This window comes from Falco punctatus (assembly GCF_963210335.1).
Source record: "Falco punctatus genome assembly, chromosome: 3".
Taxonomy (NCBI): domain Eukaryota; kingdom Metazoa; phylum Chordata; class Aves; order Falconiformes; family Falconidae; genus Falco; species Falco punctatus.
In genome coordinates, this window is record NC_137582.1 from 70059486 (window position 1) to 70073464 (window position 13979).

The 13979-nt window shown below is 40.3% G+C and overlaps 1 long non-coding RNA gene across 1 annotated transcript in view; it reads right to left on the reverse strand.

Annotated features, from left to right (window-relative positions):
- The window catches only part of LOC308060175, a 69207-nt gene that overhangs the window by 26792 nt on the left and 28436 nt on the right, over window positions 1-13979 (reverse strand). The window contains exon 2 of the long non-coding RNA XR_013926632.1: window positions 1-6069. This exon is cut by the window's left edge and continues 26792 nt beyond it. This is a non-coding gene — a long non-coding RNA (uncharacterized lncRNA). The remainder of the gene's footprint in view (window positions 6070-13979) is intronic.

Consider the following 13979-nt stretch of genomic DNA (forward strand, 5'->3'; position numbering starts at 1 on the left):
CTCTACTGTCAAATTCAATCATTAGTACCATCTAAGGGTGGTCCTTTGTCCCTATACTCACCCGCAGCTTGACTAAAATATTTGTTATCAAGCATGCACTAATAAAGGGAATTTTCCACATCATGGGGAATATAAAAATTTATGATGTGTTGCTTGGCTTATGCCTAAAGTCTTAATATCATCAGTAATACGCAGAACAAGAATACTGATTTGTGGTATAGCAGGCACACTAAATATGGTTACCTCTCCTCCTATTTTACATTTTGGTGCTTTTTCTTTCAATAACTACAACTAATTCATTGAATCCTACTGCTTGTTTTAGCAATGAAAATGTTGAAAATAAGATTATTCAGCTTTTCCTTTGTATTCCTGGAGCTTTTTACTCCTGGATGACAGGAAGTAACCACTGACAGTTCCAGTTATATGGATACTTCATAGCAGCACCTGCTACAGAAAACGAGTGTAAACTAAAATGCCACATTTTGTTGCCATACCAGCTGATCAAGTGAATGCAGGCTGTTCATCAGATCGCTGGAGAATGACAGAGGTAAAGCTGATCAACCACCAGTAAGGATACTGAATATAGCCTATCATGCTGCTCAAGGGCTATAAAATATCTGTAAATTCTCCCTGATATCAGTTATATACGTTATAATTTCTAAACTATCTTCTTCAGTGTCTGTAAAATAAATTCAAAGTTAATTTCCTGGAATCGGGAAAAAAACCTGGATGAGGTACTGACTTACCTTGGATCTTCAGCGTTCAACTCTATAAAGCTAAACTGTGTCCAAAATGCTCTCTGACTTTGCATTCATGTCCATGGTGCTATCCAGTCCCACAGACCAGCATTTAGACACCTCAGAAATTACTTCTTGTGGTAGCAAAGATCCAGTTATGTGTCAACAACAGAGCGCTACAGCTACAATATTTTGTTTCCCCTCCCCTCATGGCTTACAAGCTAAAAGGAAGCAATGAGAAGGACCCAAAATTCAGAATCACTTTGGAGAATACTTTTTTATTCATGTATTGCTATTACACTCTCGCTGCTGTGGCTTGTTGCATCTGCAATAAATACCTTGTCACATCCTGACGTGCTGCATCATATCTGAAGTGACCATCTGTGCAATGCGATTGATTTAACAACACACCAGAAGACATTAAGGGCTTGCACTGGAGTTGTTTTTACATAGCGGGTGTGTTTATTTGAATTTGTTGTCATCTTAATTGTTTCCTCCCCTCTCCAAATGATCTTCAATTTGCATTCGTTTCTGGCAAGGCAGGTGTTCCATTTCCCTTCCTTACACAACTCCAACATTTAAAGCAATGCCCATAGGGAGACCTGGCACTCCTAGGTGGCAGCATTCTTGTCTTACCTTCCCAATGATGAAATTTCTTAATTCCATCTTTCCTTAACAGTATTAAACCTGCAATCATTTATTCAATTATCCCTACTTACCTATGGCATTTGAACAGCAGTAATGCAGCCATGACATGCTTGTCATTTGAAATATTAGATACTAACACTCTTTAATATCGATATATTGATTTATCTATCTTCTGCATAGCAATTCTGAGGTCACATAATGGATTTAAAAGTACCTATTTTATGTTTCAACATAAACAACTGATGTCTATGTGGAAGGGCAAATTGTGATGATCCATTTCAGAAGATTGCTGATGACTCATTAATAAATTGACTTTCTAATATATATTTATTTCTCAAAAATCTTCTGCCTTTTAATATCATCCCAATGTTTTCTGTTGTCATAGACACTCATTTTAAAAAAATGTAACTGTACTATCCAGAGACAAATAGCCTGGTAGCTAAAAATATAGATTGAAATTGCCTAGGACGTGTTTGTTTAGCATCTTTGGATAGATCACTTGGACCTCAGAAAAAAATGGCTAAAACATATTGAAAATCATTACTGCATAGCAGGTAATCAAGGCATGTAGAACACTTAGGAATAATAGATATGTGCAGTTTTGCAGTGTTCCCTCCTGTTTAAAGAAAGCAACAAAAGGGAGAGGGGAGACTTCCAGAAGAAAAAAGGGAGGTTAACAGAAGTAAACATATTGCATGTGTTTATAACCGTTTATTTTTCACTGAAAATCCACCCACTAAACACTGAACTCAAGCAAGCTGCCCTTTTTCCCAACACAGCATTTCTGCTTTAAGCCTGCAATAAGAAGGTGGCAACTATTTGCAGGTTTGTTATAAACCAAGGAGCAGAGAGGCATGACTGGGTACAACTTAGCAGTGCTTAGGCTTTTTACGCTGCCAAATGGATGATAATGGCCTGTGAAGTGCAGTAAGAGCACTCTAAAAGGTTTGTCTCGCACAGGTGATACTGAGATGTGCTCTGGGCTCAGAAGTCATGCTGTAAAAATACAAGCTAACAGGCCGCTCAGGAGTGTAAGATGTTTGATCAACCCAGACACAAGTAGTATTTTTTTGTATGCTTTGCCTATTTCTTCTTCATATGCTTTATTTAATAATCTGTTACCATATCTACAAAGAACACGGTATTTTATTTCATCTCCAAGGATTATGTGGACCCTCCAGCGCTCCTGAAATCCTCCGAGTGTATCTTGCCAATAGAGTTGCAGGCAGTGAATAGAATCGGAGCAAAATCTTCAGTGTCTGATGCTACTCCCATTGACAAAAGGTATATCTCATTGCAATGGTAATGACAAGCGATGCCACAAGGGAAATGATTTACAGGCTTTGCTGTGTTATCTCACAGAGTAGGTTTTGGAGCAGAACAACGTGCATAGCTGTTGTTTGATACGAACATGGTATCTGCTATCCTCTTCTAGTGATGGAGAAGCCAGACTCCCATGCAGCTGCAGTGTGGCTCTGCCTCCGACAAAACTCACTAACCACCCTGGGAAAGAGATGTTAACATAAAAAAAATAAGTGAGAAGGGCCCCTCACACTGCTCCTGCTTCACCCTGCTCCTTATCAGCACGATACACAGTCCATTAGCACCAGGGCTACTAATTAATGTGTTGGCAATATTGCTTTAACATACTGCCCCTTTTTTAATGCAAACCCCAGCCCATGCATGGCAGAATTTTACACCTTTATTGTAGCTGGATTACTGTGGTGACAGTGACAATACACCTCAAAGAATAAGATCCTAAATAGCTCTATGTTGTACCCCCCAGACAGGTCTTGCCTGAAGAGGTGTCACCCTGCTGCTCCCACAGCCCCAGTGGTCTCAGCCTGGTCAGGGCAGGTGGGTGTTGGAGAGGGAGTTAGCAGGGAAGGTGCTGGGAAATTTCTGAAGTATGAGCTTGTATTGGTTTGTGTGGCAAGATTTTGGTAGTGGGAGGGCTACAGGGTGGCTTCTGAGAGAAGATGCCAGAAGCTTCCCCTGTATCTGATGGAGCCAATGCTGGCCGGCTCCAAGACCTACCCGCTGCTGGCCAAGGCTGAGCCCATCAGTGACAGTGGTAGCACCTCTGGGGTAACATATTTAAGGGGAAATAAACCCTGTATGATGGCAACTGCAGCCTGAAACAGGAGCAAGAGTATGTGAGTCTGCAGATTTAGACACCAAGGCTGGTGAAGAAGAAGGGGGAGGAGATGCTCCAGGTGCCAGAGCAGAGATTCCCCTGCAGCCCCAGGTGAAGACCCTGGTGAGGCAGGCTGTGCCCCTGCAGCCCGCGGGGGTTCTTGGTGGAGCAGATATCACTGCAGCCCATGGAGGACCCCACATGGGAGCAGGGGGATGCCCAAAGGAAGCTGTGACCCCTGGGAAGCCCAAGCTGGAACAGGCTCCTGGAAGGAGCTATGGACCCCATGGAGAGAGGAGCCCAGGCTGCAGCAGGTTTCCTGGCAGGACCTGTGACCCCATGGGGAACCCACCCTGGAGCAGTCTGTGCCTGAAGGGCTGCACCCCGTGGGAGGGACCCACGCTGGAGCAGTTTGTGAAGAACTGCAGCACATGGGAAGGACTCACGTTGGAGAAGTTCATGGAGGACTGTGTCCCGTGGGAGGGACCCACGCTGGAGCAGGGGAAGAGTGTGAGGAGCCTCCCTCTCAGGAGGGGGTGGCAAAGACAATGTGTGATGGACTGACCATAACACACATTCCCGGTACCCCGTGCTGCTGGACAGGGGAGGAGGTAGAGAAATTGAGAGTGAAATTAAGCCCAGGAAGAAGAGAGGAGTGGGGGGAAGGTGTTTTTAAGATTTGGGGTTTTTTCTCATTATCCTACTCTGATTTGATTGGTAATAAATTAAATTAATTTTCCCCAAGTTGAGTCTGTTCTGCCTGTGACGGTAGCCACTGAGTGATCTCTCCCTGTCCTAATCACAATCCAGGAGCCTTTCATTGCATTTTCTCTCCCTGGTCCAGCTGAGGAGGGGAGTGACAGAGCAGCTTTGCTGGGCACCTGGCATCCAGCCAGGGTCAACCCACCACAGAGCTGATTGCCAGGGAAGCTGTGGAAAGATGCTCCTTCTGGCCACAAGTTATGCCAGCTGTTTGATCGGCCAGTCCTTAATTAGGTTCATCTTTCAAAGCAGTCACATAAAACTGGGCAAAATCATTTCAGGCATGACTGTACGGTAGGAATAGCAAGATACATTCCTTTTTACAACATTGCAGCTATCGGCTTGTTAGAACATTATGGTGATAACATTATTCTAACAGTTTGTTACCATGATTAGAGTGTATCTGGCCTTGTGGGAAATGGATCAAATGAACAATAGCTACCTGCTCTTAGCAAAAGAGCCATTCCTTTATCAGAATATAAACCTCAGATTTGCAGTTTTCAATTGATAACCCATCCAATTCACTTATCTATGTGCAAAGTATCCCGTTTTACCCAATGAAACACAGAACATACATTTTTCTGTTGAGAAAAATTGCACTTAGATCTTCCTTATAATGTCAGGGTCACAGTGTTATCAAATATTAACTCTGAAAGCACCTTAAACGTCTATAAGGACCCTTGGTGTTGAAACAGGTTCTTTACCTGGTTTTCATGCACTTCAAACCTAACATGAATACCCAGCAGTGTGATGCTGTTACGGCATTAACAGGAATTATATAACCTTTCTTTTTCTATATATCATCTATATACATAATATTTTGATAAAGGCTTACCTCATTCTTTTGTCCAAGATTCCAGATACTCATATCTGTTATTAAAAACCAATAAGCTAATCCTCTCAGATCCTAAAATCTTTTTCTATATTCATTGTGACAAAAGGCTTTGAGAATTACAACAAATACCATAGTATCACCACCTGTATTATTTTAGCTTCCATGTTGTCTACACTTTAATAACTGGTATGCGACAGCTTTAGAAAGTAGAAAAGCCAGAGCCGCTTTCCCAGTGACAGATTAATGAAGTTTCTGGCTGTCACATAAATCCATCGCCATGCCTATCTTGATGTACCAATATAATCAGGTTCTGCTCCGCATGCAGGCTGAAGTAGTGTCAGTCAACATGCTGCTGGCTGTTATGACATGACTAAACATTATTCAGGACGGAGGACAAATTGTTGTAACAGCAGGCAGTCAGCATCCACTTGCATCTGTGGAGTCTTTTTAGAAAATAAATTCTAATTAAAACTACATATTAACCCTCATGTATTTTATACAGTGAACTTTTCTATTAAAATAAATGCTAGGAGGAATATGTGTGTGTGTGTGTATACATATACACTTTCCATGAACTAGAAAAAGCAGATGGGGAGGGGCTATAAATACTGCCACAGGCTGAAGACATCCCACTTTGTGCTGTAAGTGAAACAGGGAAAACTGGAGACCTTCCTTGTGATGGGAAGACCCATCTGTCTTGGCACAATTTATGTTTTTTAAACAGCAGTTCAGTGGCAAGATGCAGTGTCTGGTTTTCCAAATGGACAGCATAAACTAAAAGATGGAATAGATATAGCAGCTGCAAGCAGCTGTTCTGGTGTGTCCTCAGAAGAAAAGGTGGTTTCCCATCAGACTCTTGCCATCTTCTGAGTCCACAGAGATAAGCAACCACAGGAGTGAGCTTCAGAGCTTTTTCAGGTGGACCATGATGTGTATAGACACACCACCCCCTGTGCAGACATAAGCAGAAACATTCAATTTTACTGAAATGGAAGATCAAATTCACATAGGTATGGCACTGGAAAATTTGCAGCTCCATGTTCTAATAATGTTAACCAGAGAATGCCTAGTCTACACACTGGGCCGGGCAGTAACAGAACAGAGAAGTCAAGGTCAGATTAAACTGAATAAACAGTACCAGAAGACTGAGCTCTCCAAACTACAGCAAGAGTCTGGAAGAACTCCTGGAAAAGTAAAGAATGACCTACTGAGCGAGACTGAGAAACACAGCAGGTGCCTATCTGAATGGGGTGTGCATTATTGTTCCTTTTCTGCACTGAAAGCTTGCTGTGGAGCTCCCACAAAATTTTGAGACCCATAAAACCAGATGTTTGCAAATGGGGAAGTGTTATTAGAGAGCTCTGGGATGAACATTAGAAAATGAGAAAAATCCAGATCTTATTTTGTACACAAGGGGGAAACATTTTGAACCCTTTCTCTTGGAAAGTTGCTTACAAGACTACCTGTCCATGACCAAAGATTCACATTTGCCCTATTCCCTGAAAAATTTTCATATAGTGCCAGGAATTATAAAGAGAACAGTAACTTCACTACTACTAACAATTGGATATCCATGTAAATAAACATCACATGACAGAGAATAATTTCCTAGTCCCAGTAAGTCTTATTAAATTGAAATGCACCAGGGAGAAACAAGAACAGTGTCAGACTTGTTTTCCTGCCAATCTTTCTTTTGTGGTTTTGTTCATAGTGTAAAAAACATGTCATAATAAAGCATAAACAAAATACATACTTGGAATCCATCTATTAGAATCTGAAAAAGTTAATGCAATACAGATATGTACTTTTTCAACAAATCATGTATCACAAAATTGTCCCATATTTGCTCTTGGCAATACATGCTGAATTTGCTTTTCAAAGCCCTGTGTTATTTACATGTAAAATACAATTTTGCATTTTCAAGGGGCATTGATATTCTTTGGCACTTTGGAGTTTAAAAGACGAGTTAATACTGCCCTCTGCAGCTAGTCTGGGTTCAAAAGCTCCTACTGCTCTGACGGCATTGGTAGCAGTGCTGTGGTTACTATGATGGTCTAAAGATATAGGAAAAGCTTTTTTTTAATTGTATTATTGTAGCCTGGAAAAAAACCATAGATGAGGTCTGGGAAGGGGGGCACATGTTGTTCTTCTGGCCTAAAACAGAAGCAGGAAACGTCTTTTTCAGGCCAGGAGAAAGGCTGACATGCTGAAAGCTCCTTTGTTTCTTCCAACCTATATAAATAAAATTAATTAAAGATATTACCGCTACAAACCTTTCCTACCTGAGCAACTGCAAGCATACACAGATTGCGTAGTGGGTAAATGGGTAAGGATGTCCAGCTCTGCTGTGTAGTTTTCTGAGAGAACTCGGAGACCATCTGAATAGCTCACCTAAAATCTCTCTTCTTAATGTGAAAACTGGAAGGGGTGGAGAATACACCATATCCCCATGGTCAGTTACCCTCACTGCACAAACGTACATCTTCTTATCTACAGCTGGGCACAGGAAAAATGCTTCTATGTTTATCTAACTCCCATTTTCTCTTATTGGTCAGCTTCCACTGACTTCAGGGCCATAGACATCACCTACACCATGAGAAAGCCAGTCGCGGGACAGCAGTTGAAACCCTGCTCACTTCTAGCAGAAAAAAAACTTTGACATGTTTATTGTCCAGGCTGCGTGGTGTGCTTTAACCATTTGGTAAGGAGTCCTCATCCCTTGCTTTCTTACCTATCCACAGCACTTAATTTCAAAATTTGGCCTAGACCATTACAAGCTCACATTCCCTGCTGAGGTTAAAGGTCTGGTGAAAGGTTATTACCCTGCAAAACGCATGTGATAACTTGGGGAGGTCGGTTGTTTCCACCGGCTGTGTAGGAGGCATTGCAAGGAGAAAGAGTGACTCAGACATGGGAGATTGAACTCCTCTAAGAAAAAACAAAATTAATTAGGGGGGGAAAAGTAAACTTTGAGAACATTTTACAAGGAAGATGTATGTTTCATAAAGTGGACGAAGGAAAAGACAAAGGCAGGCATGCTGATGTTAATGTCACTGCAAAAGGAGCTATTACTCCTCACCCTTGTCATTTAGATACACAGCTTCTACAGATCTAGATTTATAACCATACATCTATTGATTGAAATTAAACCTTACATAATATTTGAAGAAAAAATACCATGTTTTTAGCTTGACTACTTAAAGGCATTGCTACAAAGAGATTTCTGGATACCACATCGTCATTGTTTCATGTGACCCCTTTGTGAGTCTCCTTTATTCTCCATGCCAGTTTTCCTGCACTTCATAAATGGAGCCAAACTGCATCTCCTCTTTGCTACTTACTAGGATGATTTTCTTTCCATTTTGTTTTTCCTAACTCATTACCATGACAGGGCACAATGAATCCAAATATACATTTCATTATGTTTCCATTTCCAGATTCCAGATTTATATTTTGTTATTTATAATATACTAAAACCCTATTAACAATCTTCATTCTACTAATCTGAAGACACTGCTGGAGCTGTATAGGAAGATGCAAAAAGAAGATACTAAAAACATTAAGTGTAGGCATTCTCCAAAGTAGCATGGAGCTATTAAGCCAAATTCTACTCTGATTAACATTGATAAATGCCTAATAATTCCACCAAAATCCCAGTTTCTACACCTTCTTGCCCTGGTTAATGAAAGTAGAATTTAGTCTGTTTATTTCAGAACAGAAAGGGAACTTTGCCATTGTCTCATATAAGGGCAGGATTTTACCCAATTTCAGGTTTATGTCCATCATAATAGGCAGACTATATTTCTGATCTCAAATTTATTTGACCTATTCCTTAATGAATCCAATTATTCATTTTAATATTCATTTTATTCCTTACCTTTCTTTGAGACACACGCAAACCACATTATGATGAAACGCCTAATGAAAAGATTTCATGAAACCCATAACGAATCACAGAATATTTAAGACAAGAGCAATCTAGACTATATTACATCATTTCAAAGCACTGCAGCAATAATATCGTACATCTTTCCATTAAGGGGATTTGCATCTTTCATTGTTAAAATGTGGCTTTACTGATACAGCTAGTTGGAGCACTTTCTATCTGATACCATATTCATCCTAACATAATGACTAAAGTCTATTACATTAAGGTCAATATTCCTAACTGAGTTAAATAGAAGCATTAAAGTTTCTAAAATCAATATTAGAGAAATCTTAAAAGATAACCATATGATCTAATAACTTTTGATTTATTTTCAATGTACAATACCAAAAAATGCTCTGTAAACTTCATCTAAATGAAATACATTCACTCTCCCAACAAGACCAAAGACGAATGCTTCTCTTGTGCCCTATCTTGTTAACATGGGCAGAACACTAAATCATACCTTGCCTCTTCTAAAAACTGATTCCCTGGTTTCGATTCAGTTTACAGCTTCAGGACATCTCTAGAGAGCATTGCTGTGATCTTTTTTTATTGCTCTGTTTTTGTTTCTAAGCTGTGAGAAGGAAGTCCTGGCATACCTGTAGCACATCCCATTCTTGAAGAGAAGACTAGGGCCACCATTTGCTTTACACAATCCTGGATGCAGATCCATGCAGGAACATATAAGGACATTTCTGTTCTGTGTAAGGCCCCTTGAAATTAAATTATTTTCCTACATAGTAAGGAGAGTGCATAACTGTGGTTAAAAGGATTTTTTGTTTTTTTGAGGTTGTTAATCAGGAAATTAATTGAAATGTGCTGACTTCCATGTTCATTCTTCTGGTGTGTTTGGTTCTAGTATCTTAGTGAGTTAGCTAGAACTTACTTTAATAGCTTGTAAACATTTTCTAAAGTATCCACATTCACACCAATAATGCTATACTGGATAACAGGTTTGAATAGTGAATATTTGGTATCCAAATACTGTATTGCCCTGTGTTGCAAAAGCACATTATATGGAGACAACTACCTACTATGAAGCAGATGTAAATTTACAGATGTATAACATATCATGTACCTGCTATTTTTTTGAAAGATATAGTTTTGGACATATATTTATTCTGTTAATGGTGTAATTTATAAAAAGTAATTAAAGGGTGTAGACAAAAAAAGCTGTTCTCCTTATTTGGATGTTCAGTGACTCCCAAGTTCTTAAGAGGAAATGTCCTTCTTAATAAGATGTAGAATAATTGAGAGAGATGATATTAGACAAAATTTAAGACTATAGGTATGGTGATGTGTCTATTATAGAATTTTTTGAGTGACTGTCACTTAGAAAATCAAACAAATAAAAAGCCCAGCCAACAGTGCATGCATAAAAATACTTTAAGCAGAAAAATTGCAGATGTCTTTTTGACATAGTGAAAGCCAATAAATCTCTGATTTCAGGCAATGGTACATGAATTAGTCTAGGCTAGACTGAAACCTTGCATTTGAGGAAAGGTGACCTTTGAAAAAATAACTTCTAAACTTAAATCAAAGCGTAAAACATTGCTAAGATGTCTCTTGCCTCTCCTTGGCCCCTTAATTTTTAAGAAGACTTCTTTGCCAAGAAAGCCCTTCCCACAGTGCAGTGGATATCATTTGACTAGTGCCATGCCCCTACAAACCCACTGATTTATATCCTACTTTGTTGCTTTTAAATGAGGTTTTCAAACTCTGTTTATATCCTGAATCAAAATAAATCTAATTTCTGTTCTCTTGCACAGACTTCCCCCTAATACTGACAATCTTTTCAAGATATTCAAACCTACAGAGCTACAATGACAAACTCAAAGTAAGTCTGAGGATGCAGGAGTTTTTTGTAAGTAACAGTAAATAATTGCTCACTAAAGGCAGAGCTTAAGCCTGGCATCCCACTTTTGAGGGAAGCCCAAATCTCTGCGCAGGGGCTGGGCTTGGGAGGTTCACAAAGTCCTTCTGGACTGAAGAAGCCTTGGCTTGAGGCTGGACTTTGCCGAGCATCCCAGTCACCACCTGACTTTTGTGGGTACATGCTACCAAACTCCAAACTCCCTGCAGAGCTGCTAGGCGAGTACAGCATCAGCCTTGTGACTGGCCACAGAAAGATTTAGGGGGGCCCAGAAGGGCTGGTCCCCTGCTTTAACCAGGGTTTGCTACATTTGGGATGCATTTGAAGCGACCACGTGGAGGAAGGACTGAATCTGAAGCGCACATCTAGCTCAGCCTCAAGCTAACTCAGGAGCTGATGCGCAGAGGTGCTGACAGTACTTGGTGCCAGGACACAGCTGAGACATCTGAGGGATCCTTCCGGAGTGGGGGAAGTTAGAAAAATGCAGCCTCATAAACTTAACTGGGCAGCATCCAGTTTTATACCTATACCCTCTCCCCCTTGCCAAACTCTACCATTTAGTGTATTAGATATAAATTGGTGGGTACGCACAAAATCACTTTAGGCTTTTTTTTGCAATCTGTTGTACCAGAAGCTTGCTGCATTTTATACAATTTCAAAGCAGTATCTCTAACTTGGATCAGTTCAGGGGACCATATTAGAATTGCACTGTTGAAACACCCAAATGCAGAGACATTTCTGAAATATTTGTTTCCGTAGTTGTAAATGCAGGTAAAATGAGAAGATTTGTTGCTATTAAGCACAATTGAGATAAAAGAATGAAAATAAAAGATAACAAAAATGAGTGTGCCTGAGGATTCTGGTTACAGGTCCAGGATTCCCATTTGTGTTACCTGCAAGCTAGAAGATAGTCAGAAGGAACAGAGCTGGTGATAAGCAAAAAGGACTGCTGTTAGCCTTGATGGATACCAGCTCCCATAATTTTCCTGTGTTTTGATCAATGCTGCTCAGTAACTGATCCAGCCTGAAACTGAAGCATCATTCCCATAAGTCACACAAGTGCACCTTGAAACAGAAGCTTGTAAGGAGTCTCATCAAATCAAAGGCATGGTGTCAAATAAAAAATGCTTGTCATCCCTTTCAGGTCCTCTCTTGGCTCTTTTCTCACTTCACTCTCTCTGTTGTTTGTCACCATAAAATAGTTAATTCCCATCAATGGTGACAGCTTCATCAGCTGCATGTCTTTCTATAAAAATTTAGAGAAGAAGTGTATCTTCCTTCTAATGAGCTCCTTCACTTAAAAGAAAATTTACAACTTCTGTAGTTAATGTAGACAGTGGGAGAAATGGAGGTGAAATGATTTATGAAGAGCCATGTAGCCAAGTCAGGATTAGAAGGAAATGACAATTCAGGTTTGAGGTCCAGTGCCCCGATGTGTCTGCAGTGTTTTCACAACAGCACTGTCCAGCAGCAGGCTTGCAATGACACTTTATAGTGTATTCTTTAGGGAACATTTTGTTTCCTAGTCTGACAAATTCCAAGTATCAGCTGACTATTAATACTTACGGGTTTGCTTTGAGCATGTATTATACAGCTAATATAACCTCATGAGTTTCTGAAAACATCAGTCTGCTGTGATGTCACTTCGCAGAAAAAGAATATTGCATGGTTTATCGTGACAGATCCAGTCCTACACTGTGCTTCCCTCGAACCACTGCTAAGAAAACTGAAATCCGCATTCCAGGTGGCATTAAGGAATGGCTGCCTCAAGGTTATTAAATATCCTTTTCCCATGTCCTAGCTGCTATTTGATAACTTGCCTTGACCGAAGTCCCAGATAATCCCCCCTTTTTCCTCACCTTTAAACCTACTTTGCCACTTTAATTAGGTAGGAATGTGGAGAACAAATTCTTTGCTTGAGAGAGTATAGATTATATGAGTCAGCCTTACTCCATTTTCTCAAGCGGAGTGAATGCAAAGATAAAATGGTTCGAGAGAAACATTTACCTGCAGCAATTTGGCAGGCACTGTGAAAATTTCTTTCAGAAAAGGAAAATGGAAATGGTTTTGAAGGACATATGTCAGTGAGTTTCAGAGCCATTCGCGTGCACTTTCCTTAACAAAAATCTTCTCCTGGTACAAATGCCCATGCACCCGTGTGCAAACAGCTGGTTTGGAGTAGCTGTTAAGCAGAGACCTTCAACCCCTTCAGATTTGTGGCCGATCTAACTCACTTTGATTTCTACACCTGACATGGATTCACGCATAATTTTTGTTTCAGTGCTATAAATATGTATTGCATCTGGGACTGTGAGGGGAAGGGTGAGAAAGAAGCATTCCCTTGCCAGGTTCTTGTTTATAGAAAACAAAAAATTGTAATTGTTAACCCCAGCATGTATGAAATGTGTAAAAGGTACACGTGCTTATTACCAGAACATAAATGTAAATTCAACTCCAGCACAGGATTATCTTAGTTCACTGCTTTGTGAAGGCTATTCTACAAGATCAAAGAGAGCATCCAGGGCAAGATGGGAAAGCATGGGGGTTTAAATTGGGCATTTTTGCCTCTAAATTAACTACATATTGCTGAAAGTGAAAAAGGAAAAGAGTTTTCCTAACTTTCTGTAGCACTATTGTGAATGTGCTTGAAAAGGAATATGGTTTGTCACTCGTCACTGATGCTAGCTCATTGAAGGGAAAGAATTGAGTGCTAGGAAGGAAATAGCATTGGTATTTAATGTTTATCACCCCTAATACAGATTTTAGGAATCAGGGCTCTCAAAAAAGCCCTAGGCAGTTGTCCTGGTTTCAGCAGAGATAGAGTTAATTTTGTTCTGTGCAGTGCTGTGTTTTGGATTTGGTGTGAGAACAACGCTGATAGCACAGGGATGGTTTTGGTTGTTGCTGGGTGATGTTTACACCAAGTCCAGGACTTTTAAGTTTCTCAGACCCTGTCAGCGAGAGAGCTGGATGGGCACAGGAAACTGGGAGGGGACACAGGCAGGACAGGTGACCTGAACCAGCCAAAGGGATATTCCATACCAGGGGCCATCATGCTT